This window comes from Ursus maritimus, unplaced genomic scaffold (genome assembly GCF_017311325.1).
Source record: "Ursus maritimus isolate PB19 unplaced genomic scaffold, ASM1731132v1 scaffold_5, whole genome shotgun sequence".
Classification (NCBI taxonomy): Eukaryota; Metazoa; Chordata; class Mammalia; order Carnivora; family Ursidae; genus Ursus; species Ursus maritimus.
The window spans coordinates 49,677,419-49,699,602 of record NW_024426663.1 but is presented as its reverse complement, the minus strand read 5'-3'; positions in this window follow the sequence as shown (position 1 = coordinate 49,699,602).

Sequence of the window (22,184 nt, the reverse complement as noted above, 5' to 3'; positions counted from 1 at the left end):
CACTGTCAATCTCCCCATCACCCCGAATCACACAGGTTCTCTATCAGAAAAAGCAAAACCGTTCTATATTCGGTTGCTTCAATCTACTTTGAAGTTCTCTAGATCAGTGTAAAATAATGCCATAAATATTAATAGAAAGAGACTGTGTCTATTAATAATCTTTTCATTTTAGTGTGTGAAAGGCTAATATGCAGTCCATAGTAACTTTGAGCTTAGGGCAAGGTGACTAGTTATGTCCCAGTTATTGCCAGTCTTTGTAATGTTCCTCATCTGGTAGGTTCCACCAGGATGTGTTTTCCCCCTTGGAGGTTCAAAGATAGGTCATGTGACACCATTCTCTTGATTTTTTTCTTTACCTCAGGCTCAAACACATGAAGTTGTTGTAGTCATCAACACCAATTTTATACTTGGAGCCATTCACTAATGATGCATGCCAGTGGCATTAGTGCATTTTTGCCAGCACATAAATCCACACCAAATCCCTGCACCATGTGGAGGTTTAAACATTTCATGACATGATACATTGCCATGCATCTTACTTATCTTCTTATATTTAGACTGTCATAGTCTCTGAATAATATGTTTTTACTCTATCCACAGATATAAATCTTTGAGAATATGTATTTTTAATGGTATTCTTCTTAGAAGCATTTTAGTTGTACAACATGGTCTCACAGAATTTATGAATTAAGAGCCCAATAGATAGTTGGTTATGTAGAATTTATGAGCTCTTTGTTGGACTTTAATTTGAATGAAGCTGACTCCACAAGTCTCATCCGTTTTCAAAGACCCGTTACTGATTTTCTTATGAACAAACCTTAACAACTTTGTTGTTGTTGTTGGTTTTGGGCTTAATAATGAGACTTTTACAGAAAGGAACCATATGAAACATTTATTCAACAACCTATTATCTTCCAGCCTATTGGCTGAGAGATGAAGATACAGCAACAAACAAGATAGAGCCCTTGCAGTTGTGGAACTTAAATTTTTGTGGAGAAAGAGGACATCTGACAATGACATTGTTTTTTTTTCCTTAGCTCCCATTGCTTTCTGAACAGGAAAAATGTACTGCTTTTATTTATTTGAGAGAGAGAGAGAGAGACAGAGATAGCAAGAGAGAAAGCACGAATAGGGAAGAAAGGGAGAAGCAATCTCCCCGCTGAGCGGAGAGCCTGATGCAGGGCTGGATCCCAGGACCCCGGCATCATAACCTGAGCTGAAGGCAGACGCTTAACTGACTGAGCCACCCAGGCACCCCTTTACTGCCTTTAAAGTTATGAATATGGAGTTAGCTTTCAGTGTTCAAAAAGAGATGATAAGCCTTACGTTTTCACAGCCAGTTAGTAGCTTCATGAAGTAATAATTGAGAAGGGCTGGACTTTTTGTTGTCCATGGTCCTGAATGCATCGAATAGCTACAGAATAGACAGGAACATTGCTATTTATTTGACTGCTGGACTAAATTTGATAAAATTTTAGAGTAATTAAATGGATGCCAAAAATGTATATGCAAACATGACACAGTCACGGCTCTCAAAGAGGTTCAGTTTTCGTGGGAAAACTTCCCTAGGTCATTACTGTATTAATTTTTCAAACCATTCTTTTAGTTGTGACCCAAGTATATGCTACGTTAGTAGCTGACATGATAGAATAAAACTAGCTATTGATTATAGGCAAGGGACATACTGAATAATTTTCTTCCGCTAACATTTTTGCCACAAGTGTATTTTTTTCTATAAGTGATAAAGAGATGAATGTATAAATGATTTCATGATAGGTAAGCTTGCTTTCTTAACTGGTCAAGTGCAGTAGTGTTGGATACCTATGTTACTTGAGGATTTTATGGTTACCTAGGCTGTAACTTCAGTGATGAGAATTTTGTTTACTGCCATGGAATCAAGTTTTAAATATATTATGAATCCGGACTGTAATATGATTTGAAAGTGACACTTTATAAATCTAACTTTTAAATTGTCATTTTCAATGCAGTCATTATTTTATATATGACATATCACAAGAGTTATTAAAATAGCCAAAACTTGTGTAAAAAAGACACATAAAATGAGACAGGTAATAATGTTGAGATAATGAACACATATGGAGGCCCACAATGAAATTTTTACATTGGAGATAAGTTCCAGAAGTCCCTGGATCACAAAACCTTGACATGAGCTTTAAAATATAAATAGGGATAATCTCAAGATTCGTTTAAAAGGAGGCATATTACAGCACTACACGAGACATTAATTTCTTGGATATTTGCATATTTCTGATAGAAGACGAATATTGATGCAATGCTCAAGTAAATACTGATGAGAGACAAAGTCAAAACATGCTTCCATTACATTAGCACAATATAAGCAACGTGTGAATGGCTCGTTCATTGGGAGATGATGATAGCTTTAACGGAGAAAATTGAAAGGAGAATCACTATTCATAGTGTTGGCTATTATTTGATGACAACAAAAAGCATCTCAGAGAATATTAATACTCTTTATTGCAACTTTAGGACCACAAATCCACAAACCTAGTGATTACTGTCCTCATAGTTATTTATCTAAATGAATAAAAGTGAGTTTAAGCATCTGCATGAGGAAAGATGTGCTTTCTGCCTTTTAAATTTTTTTATAGGAAAAAGAGAAAACTAAAACAGCATATTTCTCATCCTTTCTGTCTTGTTTTCCAGTAGAGATAAAAATCCTTTCCTCTTTCCATTCATGCTTCAAGCATAAATTCCTCCAAATTACTGGGTTGGCATAAAAGAGAATTTAGGCCAATAGTGTTCCCTCTGGAGTATATTTTGTGGGACTTTATTCCCCAGATTCTTCAACAGTGCCCCCTCAACCCAAATCACTAACATTGTGTTTATAAAAACTTCACTAACCAGGCATATGAATACATTAAGATTTATTAAATAAATTGGAAACCATCAAAATGCTCCATGTTGGTTTTCAACTATATAGATAATGGTTTAAAACATATGGCATAATATACAGGAAAAATTTCTCAGTTTACTTCTTCACTTTTTATGTAATGGTAGTGCTTAATTTTATTAAGAATGTTGCATAGCAAGTTAACAGCTGTAGAATATTCTATTATGTATATGTATCATAATTTATCTAACCAGTATCCCATTCCTGGGTGTATTTTCCAATACTTTATTGCCATAAATTATCCAGCAGTGAAACAAGACACATAGTAAGTATACATTTTCACTCCTTAACATAGAAATCTCAAACACAACACTATGGAAGGATAGATAAGATGCTCAGTCTCAATATAATAGAATTCAAACTTACATTTCTTTCTCATATCGATCCAAGTATAATTACATTTATTCTTCTAGCAAGGAAATGTATTTTTAAATCCATCCATTCATTCAATACATTATTCAGTGTTTATTATGGAACAGCCACTTTTTTTATATCAGTAAACAAAAAGCATAGAAAAGTTCTTGCTGTCATGGAGGTCTTTTCTTTTCAGAGACTCATGCCTCATATAGTATACAGACTGGTAAATTTGATACATGATCACCCTAGCTCATATTGTGTATTTGCATCAGGAGATGGTAAAATTCTGTTGCATTATGTTACAGGTACTGAGGAGATCTTCCTTGGCAGGTCAACCAACTCTTGGGGAGGGGCAGTAACGTCTTAAAGTTTTCACATACTCCATGCTTTTTAAGTACTGCATCCCAGGAATGTAACTAAATACAGTCCTCATGTTCTATATGCAGGATGCCAGTGGGAATTGGCCCCCAAATGTAAGAATTTGGGCTTCACTATTTTATACTGGACCCAATGCTTTATATAAATGGATTTATATCTGGGAGTGGTCACATAACACAAATTTAGATTATAAAACCAATGGAAAAAATGCTCTGTAAAGGTGAATCCTGTTTCTTAGTGCTGGACCCTTACTATAAAATCAATATTGCTGCCTTTGGTTAATTTGTTTTCCATAATCCTAAACATGCACAATAATTGTAATGACTGAGTAATGCTTTACAGATATTCTCTTTAGATTCATTAGGTGCCATTTCAAATCCTGGCTGACTTTGTATTTTTGTCATGAGGTAAGACAAATAAAAATCAGAAGCTTACTGATTCGGGAATGGCAATATGTTAATCGTGGTAACAAATATAATCTATAGGTATTTATTTATTTGATATCTGAGTACCACTGACTAGGAAGATACACAGAGATACTAGTTCGTGCCATCAAGAAAAATTACAGATATAATAAATATAGTAATTTTATTTATATAATTTAATAAGAATATATAAAAGTGGTTGATCTAAAAATTTCAGAAAATAGGGATAAATCATAAGGTAGTACATTCTTGGTATAGTAAGTGGCTTACCTACAATACTCACCAACAGTTTTTCAGTTGCTAAGGAGATAAATCATGTTCAAGTTGGTTCACAGGCCAAGGAAATCCAGAGATAATCCACCTCCAAGTATGGATGGACCCAAAAGTTCAATTAAGATCTTCAAGAACCTGTGTTCTTCCATTTTATTGGCTCTTTTGTCCCCCATTTTTGAGTTCAGGTTCAGGCAAGCTCTTTCCACATAATGGTAAAGAGCTACCAGAAGCTTACGGCTTATCCTCTAGCACATTTAGGCTAAACACCAATTAACAACTCCAGAAGAAAGATAACTCCTCTTTCCCAGTAGTTCCAGCAGAACTCTTGGGATTGCATTTATTGCCCCATCTTGGATGATATATTTAATCTTGACCCAGTTAATATGACTGATTTGCCACGTTTGGATCAGAGGCTGGTCATGATAGCTAAGGGATTACCACGGTTGGATGTTGGGAAAAGAATGTTCCCTATGCAACAGATGACTCTTAACACAAGAAGGAGGAAATGAACGTTGAGCAGGAAAATACAGAAGCCTACTGCTCTATATTATCTGATTTAATCCTTGAAACCATGCTCTGAGCTAGTATTTACTTTCTCCACTTAGAAGGCAACTGAAAAACAATGGTGGTAAGCAACTTTCATAGACCCATAATTTGAATAGGTGGTGAATATGCGATTGAAGTTCTGTCTGACTTCAAAGCCTGTACCTTAAATGTTATATGACAATGCTTCCATTATATTTTTTTACTTATTTTTCAAATGGACCTTCTTTTAACGTAGAATGACGTTCACAGTGAAATTGAGCAGAAGGTGCAGAGATTTTATTTTGTAGTAATTTAAAATTACTTAAGTTAAATTTAATTAACATTTATTGTATTATTAGTTAGAGGTAAAATTCAGCGATTCCTCAGTTGCATACAGCATACAGTGCTCATTGCTTCAGGTGCCCTCCTTAATGCCCATCACACAGTCACCCCATCCCTCCACCCCCCTCCCTCAGTTTGTTCCCTATAGTTAAGAGTCTCTAATGGTTTGCCTCCCTCTCTCTTTTCCTCTAATTTTATTTTTCCATCCTTTCCCCTACATTCATCTGATTTGTTTCTTAAACTCCACATATGAGTGAAACCATATGGTATTTGTCTCTCTGTGACTGATTTATTTCACTTAGCAATACCCTCTAGCTCCATCCACGTCATTGCAAATGGCAAAATTTCATTCTTTTTGATTGTTGAGTAATATTCCATTATCTGTCTGTTTGTCTCACATTCTCTTTATCCATTCATCAGTGGATGGGCATTTGGGCTCTTTCCACAGTTTGGCATTGTTGATGCTACTACAAAAATCTGGATGCCTGTAGACCTTTGAATCTGTATTTTTGTATCCTTTGGGTAAATACCTAGTAGTGCAATTGCTGGGTCTTTTTGAGGAACCTCCATACTGTTCTCCCGAGTGGCTGTACCAGTTTGCATTCCCATTAACAGTGTGAGAGGGTTCCCCTTTCTCTGAATCTTCCCCCACACCTGTTGTTTCCTGAGTTGTTCATTTTAGCCATTCTGACTGGTACGAGGTGGTAACTCATTGCGACTTTGATTTGGATTTCCCTGATGCCAGGTGATGTTGAGCATTTTTTCATGTGTCTTTTGGCCATTTCTATGTCTTCCTTGGAGAAATGTCTGCTCATGTCTTCTGCCCATTTCTTGACTGGATTTTGTTTTGTTTTGTTTTTTGGGTTTTGAGTTTGATTAGTTATTTATAGATCTTGGATACTAGCCCTTTATTTGATAAGGAATTTGCAAATATCTTCTCCTATTCTATAGATTGCCTTTTAGATTTGTTGACTTTTTCCTTTGCTGTGGAAAAGCTTTTTATCTAGATGAAGTCCCAGTAGTTCTTTTTTTTTTTTTTTTTTTGCCTTTTGGGGATGTGTCTAGCAAGAAGTCTCTGTGGCCGAAGTTGAAGAGGTTGCTGCTTGTGTTGTCCTCTAGGATTTCGATGGATTCCAGTCTCATATTTAGCTCTTTCATCCATTTTGAAATTATTTTTTGTATGGTGTAAGTGGTCTAGTTTCATTCTTCTGCATGTGGCTGTGGAATTTTCCCAATACCGTTTGTTGAAGAGACTTTTTTTTCCCCCATTGAATATTCTTTCCTGCTTTGTCAAAGACTATTTTACCATACAGTTGAGGGTTCATTTCTGTGTTCTCTATTCTGTTCCGCTGATCTGTGTGCCTGTCTTTGTGCCAGTACCATGCTGTCTTGATGCTTATAGCTTTATAATACAGCTTTGAAGTCAGGAATTGTGATGCTTTCAGCTTTGGTTTACTTTTTCAACCCTCCTCTAGCTACTTGGGGTCTTTTCTGGTTCCATAAAAATTTTTGGATTATTTGTTCCAGTTCTGTGAAAAATGTTGATGATATTTTGATACGAATTACATTGAATGTGTAGATTGCTTTGGGTAGCATAGACATTGTAACATTATTTGTTCTTATAATCCATGAGCATGGAATGTTTCTTCATGTCTTTGTGTCTTCCTCAATTTCTTTCATAAGTGTTCTATAGTTTTTAGAGTACAGATCCTTACATCTTAGTTTAGGTTTATTACTAAATATCTTATGGTTTTTGGTGCAGTTGTAAATGGGATCAGTTCCTTGATTTCTCTTTCTTCTGCCTCCTTGTTAGTGTATAGAAATGCAGCTGACTTCTGTGCATTGATTTTATGTCCTGCTACATTGCTGAATTCCTGTATCAGTTCTAGCAATTTTCCGCTGGAGCCTTTGGGTTTTCTACATAGAGTATCATGTCATCTATGGAGAGTGAAAGTTTGACTTCTTCTGGGCTGATTTGGATGCCTTTTTTTTTTTTTTTGTCTTATTGCTGAGGCTGGACTTCTGGTACCGTGTTGAACAACAGTGGTGAGAGTGGACATCCCTGTTGTGTTCTGGTACAGAGATTTTATATATACTCCCTTCCCCCACATGTGCACAGCCTCCCCCATTTCCATTATCATCCTCCTCCCGTAGAGTGATACGTTTGTTACAGTTGGTGAACCTACACTGATACATTATTATCACACTACACATTAATATCACCCCAAGTCCATAGTTTATATCAGGATTCATTTTTATTTGATAGTTTTGACAAATGTATAATGACATAGATCCACCATTATGGCATCATATAGAGCACTTTCACTGTCCTAAAAAATTCTCTCTGCTCCATCTATTTAACACTCCCTCCCCTAACCCTTGGCAACCACTGATATTTCCCCTGTCTCCATAGTTTTGTCTTGTCCATAATGTCATATAGTTGGAATCATACAGTATGGCCTTTTCAGATTGCCTTCTTTTACTTATTAATATGCATTGAAGTTTTCTCCATGTCTTTTCATGGCTTAATAGCTCATTTCTTTTTAATACTGAATAATGCTCCATTGTCTGGATGTACCACATTTTCCTTATCCATTCACCTACTAAGTTGGCTGAATTCTAAGTTTTGGCAGTTATGAATAAAGCTGCTATAAACTTCCCCATGCAGGTAGATATACATGTTCAACTCCCCCCCCCCTTTTTTTTGATGTAAAGTTCCATGATTTATTACTGGCATATAACACCAGTGCACCATGCAATACGCGCCCTCCTTACTACCCATCACCAGCCTATCCCATTCCCCCACCCTCCTCCCCTCTGAAGCCCTCAGTTTGTTTCCCAGAGTCCACAGTCTCTCATGGGAACCCTTCTGTTTAACCCCCCCTTTCTTCTTCCCTTTCTTCTCCTACCGATCTTCCTACTTCTTATGTTCCATAAATGAGTGAAACCATATGATAATTGTCTTTCTCTCCTTGACTTATTTACGTGTTCAACTCCTTAGGGTAAATACCAAGTAATATGATTGCTGAATGGTATGGTAAATGTATGCTTAGTTTTATAAGAAACCACCAAATTGCCTTCCAACGTGGCTGTGCCATTTTACATTGCAACTAACACTGAAAGGAGTCCCTGTGGCTCCACATCTTTGCCAGCATTTAGTGCTCTTAGTGTTTTGGATTTTCACCATTCTAAGAGGTGTGTAGTGGCATCTTGTTCTTAGACTTAGAACACCATTAGAAAGGTACAAGTCAAAGCACCTTTTCTCTATACTTCTGCTCATTTTATCCTGTGTTAGGATTTTTCGGATTCTGTGTAGAATTTTGGTGCCCTGCAGTAATATACAAGGTAGTAACATGGCAATATCAAGTAGCTTGTCTTCTTGTTTTTGTTCTCAAAGAGAGTTCCTTGACTCTGAATATCCTGAACATGGAAATTTTGCTTTGTTTGACTCTGCATTCTTGCCTCATATACTGCCCGATCACAATGTGTAGGAAAAAATAAAACATTTCTGGTCCTATGAGGGTAAAAGTTAAAACGTATTTCAAACCTGTGCACATCACTCAGAGACCTGCCTTTTGTTTCAATATGTCTTTGGTCAAGAGGCTGACTCTTTGGGACATTGATTCCCTTATCTTTAAAAGTGGGATAATAATATCTACTTTTGAGGGTTATTTTATAGAATTGAGATGATGTATGTAAAGCAGTGTTTCTGACACACAGAAAGTATGCAATAAATGACAACTATTATTAGTATAAATTATTCCATGACCCTTGCAATAGTGCAACAAAAAATATTTATATATTCCACAAAAACTTCAGAATTGGTGATTTAGCCCTGCAGAAACTTAGGCATACAGCACACACCCAGGACTCATCTGTCTGTGTGTCTAAATGTTAAAGTCCACAAAATTTCTATAATTCAGTCAGTCTGGATCTGTAAAACAAACTGATTTGATAAGAGTGAAATGCTGAATCTATGTTGTGAATTAATTCCTATCTGCCAGTTCATCTGTGAACAAAATTTTACTTGATTAAAACCTTTATATTTTAAAACCCATTGCTTTGTATATTTTTAAAATTCTCAGTTACATCAAGAAAGGCTGCTTGGTTTCATAAATCGGCTTTCACCATTATTTAATTTCTTCCTTCTCAAAAATATTTCTCCATCACGTATCAACATAAGATTATTTAAAATGTTGCTAAATTACTATAGTGATTAATTCTGTCAAAATTCTATTCAAGTATTAAGTAGTTGAGAGATTTTCAATTGCATGTGACTGAAACCCAATTGAAATTGACTTGGGGGGAGGGAAGAAGGGAGGCAGGAAGAGATGGGGAAAGGGGAAGGAAAAGGAGGGAGATTTATTGGTTTATGTAAATGAAAAGTTCAAGTCTTTTAGAAAGGCTGGATCAAGGGATACAATCGCTGCCAACTCTTATTCTCAGTTTTGCTTTCTTTCATATTGTCTTAGTCTCAGACTGTGTATCCCTTTGGGATGGTAAAATGTGTAGCATCCCCTCCAGCTTTGCATTCGACCTATGAAGTAACCCCGGTGGAAGTGAGATTCACTTAAATTTCTATTAGAAGTCCTGGGATGACATTTCTATTAGAAGTCCTGGGATGACATTGGCCTACCTTGATCACATGCCTTCCCCAGAGCTAGTCATGGAGCCTGGGGTAGGTATACTGTTCAGATAGGCCACACCTTGATTGTTTCCTCTTCTGGAAGTAGGAGATAGCGTCAACCTGAACTGAACCACATGGACCCAGAGTGGAGAAGTGGTGGTCCTCAAACCTAATGTGAGGAATGTGAGTGCTCTTACTTTAAGAAAACTGAATCGATGTTGGATTGGCAAAATATATAGGATGGCCTTTGTACATATTCTTAAATTTTTCTCTCTACCTTTATGTAACAAAGAAAATACATAGTAGGGTTTTGATATGACAATGGTAGGAAGATTAGAAATCTTACCGTTTCATGATGTGATCCACAACCAGATGCTTATAATCTACTTATATTTCCATTATCCTAAAATGTAGAAAGAGACTTAAAGCAAGAATCTTATATTCAAAATTCAAATTGAAATACCAATGTAAAATAGTTTGAAAGGAAAAAGTCAAGCTTTTATGACTCAAAGACAAATACCCTTAGATAATAGATGCATAGCAATTTACTATATATAATCGATCATCAGTTCTGTGTCTTTTGAAAAGGGGTCAGATTGGTGATATTCCCCACTGAGATTAATATGACCTCTTCCTAACATAAAGCCAACTAAATTCCCCCAAAACCATGTTGTTTTACAACAGATGACAGAAGGTCACAAGCTTCGAGACATTAAAACAGATTTATTTAATGTGTAACACGGGGAAGGCTAGAAATGACAAATGGCAGGAAGATTTTTATATCCTGTTCACCTAAAAAGAATGTAGCCTGTGATAGATTTTCCTCCTTTTCAGTGAGAGGCAAGAGACTTTGAAGCTACAGTCAGGCCACAGACTACCTGGGGAGTTCAGCTCTGGCCCAAAACTCTGCTGTATAACATAGGCACATGGGCAGTGGGGGTGACTCGAGATCACAGAACACAGATATTAATAAATAATAAAAGATAAAGTTAGATCAAGGCTGCTCACAGAGCTGGAGTTCAACAGATTTAACCGGGCAGGGAAGGAACGTATTTTTAGTTACAGAGCTAATTCATATATTTTTTAACAACAGCTGTAGTGTAGAGACATGACTGTGAATCAAAGTGGCTTCTAATACAAAGAGCAGCATGAATAACCCAACTGACCAGGGTTATACGGAGAAGAATTAAACTGTCACGATAGAAGATAAATAAGGAAGATCTGTACCAATCTCCATGTGCTAGAAAAGAGAAAAGCATCCTCTCTTCTCCTGACTCCCAAGAATTAATACGTAAACTTAGTTTTTTCTAAGTTCAGGCTCAAACAAGAAATGCATCTTTCATGGTTGTGGTCTTTAGGAAATCATCATAACACTTCTTCAAGTTTGGAAAAGACAAAAGGTAGGCAATTATGCAGTTGTTTTTGTTGCATTAAAATTTTTGAAAATGAGTTTTCTGATAAAATATAACCAGAACCCCTAAATATGGATTAGATAAAAAACAAACGAACAAACAAGTGCTCTGAGTGAAGATATCATTGAATATAGAGCCAGAATATTTGGATTTGAATCTAGACTGTGGATCCTACTGGCTGCGTAAATTGAGACAGACCACTTGTCTTTAGCAACATCCATTTCTTCTGTAGTACAAGTGGTGATCTTAGTGTACTTACCTGCTGCAAGGTAGGTGCATTGAAAAACAAATCAGGTACCGCATCTGACAGCATCTTAAAATGTTACTACAGACTTGTAGGAAGTTATTAAGTCTTATAAGAGAGGATTCATTAATCCAAAATTAATTAAAATACAGATGGCCCCATTTAATTCTTGGAAAAGCTGATTTTGATCATGGAAGGAGACACTCAAAAGTCTGGATGGAAGCAAGTAAGTGATAAAGAGATGTGCCAACTGGGTAAGAGAAGATACTGAAGCTTTTTATGATAATAATAAAAAAGACATCAGTTTTAATCATTAAGGAGGATGTTTGGACTGACAACTAATAGATTTGAAACATCTGAATGGCTGAGATTTTAAATTTTCATTCAGATGCTTAGGGTATCAAAGAAAGAAAGTGTGTGTGCGTGTGTGTGTGTGTATGTGTGTGTGTGTATAGATAGAGACTGTTGATACTATAAGGAAAAACAAAACAATATGCTTGCAAATCCTAAATACGTATTCTAATTAATAGGCTCACAAACATTAGCCAAGACGTTTTCAGTTACAAGTGACAAAAGCCTAACTCATACCTCTAGGCAAAAGAGATAAACACAGAGAGGTGAGCAAAGAAATCAACATTTTAACAGGGAAATAAAGTGGTAGTTCTGGCTTTAGGCATTGTAGGGTTTGAGATTCAGTTGATGCCATCAGTCTCCCCTTCACTCCCTCTCTGCTTCCCCTTTAGGTTATTCCATTCTTTATATTTTTCCTTCAAATTTATATTTAAATTTCAGTTAGTTACCGTACAGTGTAATATTAGTTTCAGGAGTTGGAGTCCCTGGGTGGCTCATTCAGTTAAGCATCTGCCTTCGGCACAGGTCATGATCCCCGGGTCCTGGGATCAAGCCCCATGTCAGGCTCCCTGCTCAGCGGGGAGCGTGCTTTTACCTCTTCCTCTGCCCCTCTCCCTGCTTGTGTTCTTTCATTCTCTCTGTCAACTAAATAAATAAAGCATTTAAAAAAGAAAAAGGAGTAGAATTCAGTGATTCATCACTTACATGTAACACCCAGTGCTCATCACAAGGGCCCTCCTTAATACCCATCATCCATTTAGCCCATCCATTGTCCACTTCCCTCCATCATCCCTCAGTTTGTTCTCTAGCATTAAGAGTCTGTTTCTCAGTTTGCCTCTTTTCCCCCTATGTTTTGTTTCTTAAATTCCACTTATGCATGAAATCATATGGTGTTAGTCTTTCTCTGACTGACTTATTTTATTTAGCATAATACTCTAGCTTCATCACATTGTTACAGATGGCAAGATTTCATTTTTTTATGGATGAATAATATTTCATTATATATATGTGTGTGTATATATATGTGTGTATATATACACACACACATACTGCATCTTCTTTATCCATTCATCAGTTGATGGGCATTTGGGCTTTTTCCATAGTTTGACTATTGTTGATAATGCTGTTATAAACATTAGGGTGCATTTATTCTTTTCAGTCAGTATTTTTGTATCCTTTGGGTAAATACCTAGTAGTGCAATTGCTGGATCATAGGATAGTTCTATTTTTAACGTTTTGAGGAACCTCTGTACTATTTTCCAAAGTGGCTACACCAGTTTGCGTTCCCACCAAAAGTGTAAGAGGGTTCCCCTTTATACATCCTCGTCAACATCTATTGTTTCCTGTGTTGTCCATTTTCACCATTCTGACTAGCGTGTGGGGATATCTCATTGTAGTTTTGATTTGTATTTATTTCCCCAATGATCACTGATGTTGAGCATCTTTTCATGTGTCTGTTGGCCATCTGTATGTCATCTTTGGAAAAAAGTCTGTTCATGTTTTCTGCCCATATTTTAACTGGATTATTTGTTTTTTTGGGGTATTGAGTTTGAAAAGTTCTTTATAGATTTTGGATACTAACCCTTTATCAGATATGTCATTTACAAATATCTTCTCCCATTCCCAGGTTGCCTTTTAGTTTTGTTGATTGTTTCCTTCACTATGCAGAAGCCTTTTATTTTGAGGAAGTCCCAAAAGTTTATTTGTGCTTTTATTTTGCTCAGGAGACATATCTAGTAAGAAGTTGCTTTGGCCGATGTCAAAGAGGTTACTGCCTGCATTCTCCTCTAGGATTTTGGTGGTTTCCAGTCGCACATTAAGATCTTTCATCCATTTTGAATTTATTTTTGTGTTTGGTGTAAGAAAGTCATCCAGTTTTATTCTTTCCATGTTAGTGTACAGTTTCCCAGCACCATTTGTTGAAGAGACTTTTTTCCATTGGATATTCTTACCTGCTTCATCAAAGATTAGTTAGCCATATAGTTAGGGATTCATTTCTGGTTATTCTATTCTTTAGATCTCTCCTCACCATTGCATAGACATTGAAAGCTGTTCAAGATTTATTTTCTTAAATATCATAATCCCCAAATCCCTCTTCTTCCCAGTGAATACATCAGTGTTTCTAAAAGTGACACCGATTGGTCCTGCTTGGAGCACTTTTTCTTTTTTGCTAACTGTTGTGGATTGGGTACTATAATTGACCCATCTGGATTGGAAGTCCATCTCTGGGGCTGGAAAATAGAACCCTGGATTGATACGGTTATCAGTAGTACATGGAATGGAGGAGGGGTGAGACCTAAAAGGAAGGGACACAGAGGCCATTAAAAATATATAATGAGAGCACTTGATGTTCACTACAGTTTCTTTAACTGATTTATAACAGATATCTTTTTATAGTCATAAATATTGAGACAGAAAACAACATCCCTTCATCAAAGGTATAATAAATTTGCATTCCTTAGTCAGGTTGGCCACTTGAATTGTAATATTCCAGTTGGGATGTCAGAGTATACTGACAGCAGCCCAGGAATGATGAGATGTGGGCTTCTGCTGGGACTTTGTAAGAAGGTCAAAGCTGAAACAAACTTAAAGTTTTGAAGTTAGGAAAATGAAACAATCCCTTTGACCCAGAAAGGGAATCATAGAGAGAACTAAAGTTTCAACTCCTTCTGCATTGTGTAGCAGAGCTCTGACCCTGCCCTGAATAGCAGGACTTTGCACACCAGAAATGTAGTGGCTCCCCCATAATAGAAAGAGCCCATGGTACGACATCAGCACAGTCTGAAGTAGCCTTTAAAATAGATTAAAAACAAATGAAATAATGTGTTCAGATCTTAAGAGTAATTTCCTCTTGCAAAAGTCAAATGCATATGGAAAGTATGAAGAAAGAGAGTGCAGATTTATTGATAAGAAGAAACAAAAATGACTTTAGATAGTTCATTAAAAAGCCAACTTATTGTGCAGTCATACAAATGAAGGCTATCTAAAGAAAAATTAAAAGCCTGGTAGCCCTCTGTATCTAGGTAGTAGGAAGGAATAAACCATTTCATCAGGAATGGTGGATCACCTCTAATCGGTGTTTGTATTCTTGAGTTCATATAAGTCAGAAAATGGTAGAGCCTAAGGCTGGAGAGTGCTCTCACAACAGACAGATCTGAATTTGAATTCCATGACGTCACTTAACTATTGGTACCTTGGAATATTTGTTTCATTTGTAAGATTGGGATGACAATAGTATCTAGTTAATAGAGTTGTTGGGGGGACCCCTTGGAATGATGCCAGTGTACATGAACAAATATTAAGTAGTAGTATTTTATGTAAGATTTGAAGTCCTAGATGGTAAACTCCGAGTGGTCAAGCATGACATCTTGAATAATGAAACTATCAAGACCACCCTGAAAGAGGAGGAAAAATTTCCCCGAGGAGTATTAAAGTACATTAGAGCAGAAAGGATAATGGAAGCTGGAAGGTAAAGGACAACAATGTCCACTAGAGTAGCCAACCCCAGGGAGTGTCCAGTTGTCTCTCAGTTCCTCGTGTGTTTTCTCAGATGGACACAGCATAAGGTTAGAGACCGGGTTTCATAAAAGCAGTACTGAAAATTTGGTGACTTGGTGGCAAGGAAACATTGATATGGAAAAGGTCATCCTGGTAGTCACATCTACAAAAAGTACCATTTTGAATCTCTGACTTTGGACTGAAGAACAAATCCAGCCTTTGGCTAATTTTTGTATGACCTCTGAACTAAGAATGGTTTTTACATTTTTAAAGAGTTGTTTAGAAGAAAAAAAAAAAAGAAGAGAATGGAAGGAAAACCATATGTGGCCTAAAAGCTTAAAATATTTACTGAGCCATTTACAGAATAAGTTTACCAACTTCTATTCTAAAGTATGTTTCTAGAACATGAGTATGAATTCAGACAGATGTGGCCTTAAAGTTTACCTCTTCCACTTACCAGCTCTGTGACCCTAAGACTCAGTTTTCTCATCTGTAGCATAAAGTAGTAATAACTCTAATGACTAATGTGAAAGCTCAGTGTCACTCTATGCAAAGCTCTCTGAATGGCTACTCATAAGAAGAGCAGAGTAAACGTACCTATTTTTTCTATTGTTACTTTTGGATTCCATGAGGTCTGTTACACTTTCTATGCTCACATAAGAAAAGCTGAAATACAAGAAAGGCAACTCATTTTCAGACCAGTCTGTGAACCAAATCTCTTAACTATCCTGTGATTTGTCCTGCTGTCCATAGTTATAGATTGAAGGTCTGGTACACACATGTAAACACACACACACACACGCATACACACACACACACCGCTTAGGGGACATTGTGGCAAATGCATCATACGGAGATGTTGGAGTGAAAGGAGAAAAATGGAAAAATTGCTTAGCTCTAGGTTTTGTGGGGAGAGGGACATAAGCTGGAATAGAATATCCGTCATAAACACAGAGATGGCTAGAGTTGAATCATTTCTAGGCCATACCCTGAGTGTGCTCACTCAGCCAGCAAATGATCCTCACATGGCTTCATAGCATTAGTGTCAGGAGCAGGAGAGGGAAAGAGATTAAGAAGGAAAATGTGCTCTCTAATTAGAGCACTGGACCTGTCCTTCTGGAAAAGGAAGCACAAGAGAGTGGCTGAAAATGTGTGCCTTTCTGGGCCCCAGCTCTCAGAGGAGAGGAAAGGATGAGGGACAAGCCTGGAGTTGGGAGTGGAGAAGGAAGGCGTGAGCCACGTACCTGTGTGCATGTATTCAGAATTCTCTTTCCTCAACCAGCAGCATGCTTGCAACTTTCAGATGGAAAAGTGCATTGGTTATAGTGTTCTGGCAACTTTCTGGAATCAAAGTTTACAAATGATAATGCAAAAAGCAAAGAAAAATTCTCTCATCAAGCTGTCTTCATCAGGGAGCATGTTTACCGAATGTCCATCTAGAGTCCTTGGGCTTATGAGAATTTACTGAGAAGGTAGAGTTAAGACCCCTCTGTGTCTTGAGGCATGATGACAAGTGATCCTTGGTTGAAGATTTCATGTAACTTCTGGGGAAGTTGTGAGCACCATCAGAAGGGCCCAGAAAGCTTTGTGGATTTGGCTCTTCCTATCCTATGTCTTCTTTTAACCAATAAAATTTGTTCTGGGAAAAAAAAAACCACAATTTGTACAAATCTCTTCTGATGCATGTAAGAAAAGGAAATGGTATCTGTACGATAATGCAAGAACACTTTTGTTACCTCATTCAAACTCTGTTCTATCAAAGATGTGGCCTTGGTCATCACTGGTCTTTGTTTCCAGTCAAAACAGAAAAAGTCAGAAAGCACTCTAGGCTAAATTGCTTTGTGTCTAAACTTTACTTGTTCGTTGCTGATGTCTTGACTTTTTTGACAAGTTATCGAATGAAAATAAGTAAATATGCTGTTGATTTTTGAGGGCTTCCGAAGTTTAGTAAGTGCCTATTTTACTTTTTGGCAGTTATGAGAAATAAAGGAGCATCCCGAAGTAAGTTTTGTATAAAACTTGCTTTGGTTTTGCTTACACAAAATCCCTAGGAACCAGGAATTGAAATATGTTTCTGTATCTGAACTTTTTTTCCCCCTTTTATCTCTGAGCACATTTATTTAGACTTTTAGTCTAAGGCTGTTCTGGACTGTTAGCTTGCTACTTTGATTTATTTTGGTTTTCATTTCACAGTGGAAGGAAAAATGAGCCATTAAGCACTTGGCTTTGGACAGAAGATCTCCCATGATACTATGAATGACATGCTTTTCCAAAACAGACTTGGGAAAGAAAGTTTAGCAGATTAGATTTCAGCTACATTCTAGTTTGGGCAGCATACTTTTTAAGATATGGAGCCTTGGAGTTCTGGAGATAGAGAGTAAGGAGAAAGAGTTGTTCTTACTCTTTTTTCCATTGTCTAAATCAAGAACAATGTGGAAATCAGTGTCAAGCACTGCTCTAAGGGCTTGGCATACACTATCGTAAATTCACTCGTTTGACAAGTATTTCATGAAGGCCTCGTCTGTGTCAGGTACTATTCTAACGGCTAGGGAACAGCAGTACACAAAAAGTACAAATATTCCTGGCCTCACGGAGCTTATTGAAGGGCATGAATAAAAAAATAAGAGAAGAAAGTAAACTATGACATTTGTTAAATAGTGACAAGAGTTTAGGAGAAAACCCACGCAAGGAAGTGAAATATGAACAGCTGTGGGATGGGGAGGTGGATATTTTAGAGGAATACCTAAGGGAGTCCTACCAGGGAACGTGTTCTTTGAGTAAAAACCGGTAAGTGACAGGGATACCATGTGGGTAATATAGGGAAGAGTGTTCAAGCCAGAGGAAATGTCAAATACAGAGGCCCTGAAATGGCTGCAGACCAACTCCATGGGACTAGCCAAAGAGGCAGGGAACCTGGAGGAGGTGAGCAAATAGAAAAGCAGTGGAGGAAGAAGTCAGAAAGGTAAGGTGAGGGCAGGGGGCAACTATGTTGGTCTTTATAGGTCATAAAGACCTGTGAATAAGATTAGATCGCATTGGAGGGTTTCCAAGGGTGGAGTCACGTATCTTATTTAAGTGTTATCAAGATCACTCAGGCTCCCCTGTGTAGAATAGATAGGGTACAAGAGCAGAAGCTAGAATAATAGATATTGCAATAATCCAGAAGAAAGGTCATCATGACCTGAACCAGCACAAAAGTGATAGTGGTGGTGGTGGTAAAAGTGGCTGGATTGTGAATATTTTGAATTCTGCTTATGTTTCACAAGTAGAGCAGAAGAAATTTGCTGATCGAGCAAGAGATTAATAAAATGATGGGGCACATCAACGTTTCTCTGTTTTATTTCTCAGGATGGGAATTCTTGCTTAGTAATAGATTTTTCTGTCTATGATCAATTCATGTATCATTTATTTTTAACTATTACCTATATGTATCTGTCAGTACATTCTTCAGAATCTGTTTGTTTGTCTGTCTGTTCACCCATCCATCATTTCTTTTGTTGATATAGCTAGGGAGTGGATAAAAAGGAAAGCAAAATATTTAATATTGGCATCTAGTTATAAATAGGCAATACTAATTAGAAGGGAAATTCAGTAGGGGAGCTAAGTGTTAAGAAGAAGGAAATAGCATCAGAGATAGGTGGAAATAAAAGGGACTTTAACTTGTGAAAAAATAAGGAGTTTAATTTGACTTTGTCAGGAAGGAGCACTAGGACAAAGAAGGAAAACAGGCAGAACAATGGAATGGGTTGCATAAACACAGCCAAGGGTATTAAAATATTCTAACCAAGTAGAATTAAAGGTTTAAAATGTCTTTTAAAGCTGCCTTTAGGTATTGCTATTAAAAGGAGAAAAACTAGTACAAAGAAAATCATAAGTAATGGCAAGTCTGCTTTATGCTGGGTAAAGTCTAGGACAAAGCTTGGGAAGAGATTGGGCTTAGACAATAAAGTAATATATGAAGATTACAATTCATATATATAATGGTTAAATTATACTGCCAAGTGTACGACAGCCTTTAAGTTCTGTCCCAGATCCTGATAGACAACATCAAGTCAACATAGGTAGAACATTATGTATTCGCATATCCCCATTGTTTTACCTGCTCTACTTCTGACATTCCTGTTGGGAAGGAACCCTGAGTAGATGAGAAGATGGTGTAAGTTCTGCTGGGATACGACAACCTGCACAGACTATCCTTAGTTTGTACCCCCAGGGCTTCCTTCACCCAGGAGAATTGGATCCACCCAAACAAGGGATTAGAACAGGGAGACAACAGTGTCCATTTGGCAGTGCATTTGGTTTGTATTTTTTTGATGTAATTGACGTACAGTGTTATATTGGTGTCAGGTGTATAGTAAATTGGTTCAACAATTCAACACATTACTCAGTGCTCACCACCATAAGTGCAGTCACATAATAGAATGTTACTACCATGTTATTGATTATATGCCCTATGCTGTACTTTTCATCTCCATGACATTTATTTTGTAACTGGAAGTTTGTACCTCTTAATCCCCTTCTCCTGTTCCCTCACCTTCCTCTTCTCCCACCCGTCTGTTCTATGTATTTAAGAGTCTGTTCAGTTTTTGTTTCCTCCTTTGTTTCATTCTTTAGATTCCACATATAAGTGAAATCATGTGGTATATGTCTGTCTCTGTCTGACTTACCTCACTGAGCATAATACTCTCAAGGTCCATTCATATTGTCAGAAATGGCAAGATCTCATTTTTTTATAAGGCTGAGTAATGTTCCATTATATAGATACAGATGAGATAGATAGATAGATAGATAGATAGATAGATAGATAGATAGATATCGCATCATCTTTCATTTATTGATGGACACTTAGGTTGCTTTGTAGGCTATTCTAAATAATGCTGCAATCAACATAGGAGTGCATGTATGTTTTTCAATTAAAGCTTTCATTTTCTTTGGATAATGACCCACTAGTGGAATTAGTAGGTCATATAGCATTTCAATTTTTCAATTTTTGAGAATCTTTCATACAATTTCCCACAGTGGTTGCACCAATTTACGTTCCCACCAGCTGTGCACAAGGGTTTCATCTTCTGCATATCCTCATGAACAGTTGCTCTTTCTTGTCTTTTTGATACTAGCTATTGTGACTAGTGTGAGATGGTATCTTACTGTGGTTTTGATTTGCATTTCCCTGATGATGAGTGCTGTTGAGCATCTGGTCCTGTGTCTGTTGGCCATCTGGATGTCTCACCTGGGATGAAGTCTGTTCAGGTGCTCTGCCCATTTTTTAACTAGACTCTTTGTGTCTTGGTTTTGAGTTGCATAAGTTCTTCATGAATTTTGGATGTTAACCCCTTATCAGGTATATCATTTCCAAATATCTTTCCTCATTCAGTAGATTGCCTTTTTCATGTGTTGATGGGTTCTCTTTGCTGTGCAAAAGCTTATTTTGGTATAATCCTAATAGTTTATTTTTGCTTTTGTTTCCCTTGTCTTAAGAGACAGATGCATAAGTATCGATGCTTAGGCCAACATCCAAGAGATTACTGCCTATTTTTCCTTTTAGGAGTTTTATGGTTTCAGGTCTCACATTTAGGTTTTTGATCCATTTTTAGTTTATTTTTGTTTATGGAGAAAGAGAATGGTCTATTTGGATTCTTTTGCATGTAGCTGTCCAGTTTTCCCAACATCATTTATCGAAAAGACTGTTTTCTCTCTTTTGTGTATTCTTGTCTTGTTCATTATAGAATAATTGACCACATAGGCGTGGGTTTATTTCTGGGCTTTCTATCCTGTTTCATTCATCTATATATCCATTTTTGTGCCAGTACCATGCTTTCTTGATTACTGCAGATTTGTATTTAATCTTGAAATTTGAGACGATGATACCTCTAGCTTTGTTCTTTTATAAGTGCTTTGGTTTTTCAAGGTCTTTTGTGGTTCAAAACACATTTTAGAATTCTTTGCTCTCATTTTGTGAAAAATAGTACTGGTATTTTGATAGAGATTGTTTTGAATCTGTAGATTGATTTGGGTAGTATGGACATTTTATCTGAAGAATTTGTATTAATTTTTCCAATCCATGAGCATGGTATATCTTTCTAATTGATTGTGTCATCTTCAGTTTCTTTCATCAGTGTCTTAAAAGTATAGGTCTTTCAGCTCCTTAAATTTATTCCTAGGTTTTTATTATTTTTGGTACAATTGTGAATGGAATTGCTTTCTTAACTTCTCTTTCTGCTACTTTGTTATTAGTGTATACCAATGCAATAAACACCTATATATTAGTTTTGTATCTTGCAACTTTACTGAATTTATCAGTTTGAATAGTTTTTTGATGGAGTCCTTAGAGTTTTCTATATATAGTATCATGTCATCTACAAATAGTGACAGCTTTACTACTTCCTTACCACTTTGGATTCCTTTTATTTCTTTTTCTTATCTTACTGCTGCAGCTAGGACTTGCAGTGCTATGTGAAATAAAAGTGATGAGTGGTGATCTTTGTTTTGTTCCTGATCTAAGAGGAAAAGCTCTCAATTTTTCACTGTTGAATATGAGGTTAGTTGCGGGTGTTCCATGTATAGCTGTTGTTATGTTCAGGTATGTTCTCTCTAAACCCACATTGTTGAGAGTTTTTATCATGTATAGATGTTGTATTTTGTCAAACACTTTGCCTGCATTTGAGATGATTAGACAGTTTTTATCTTTTCTCTTGTTTATGTGATATATCACGTTAATTGATTTGTGAATATTGAGCCACCCTTGAATCCAAGGAATAAATCCCACTTGATCATGGTGAATGACTGTTTAACATATTGTTGAATATGTGTTGTTAATATT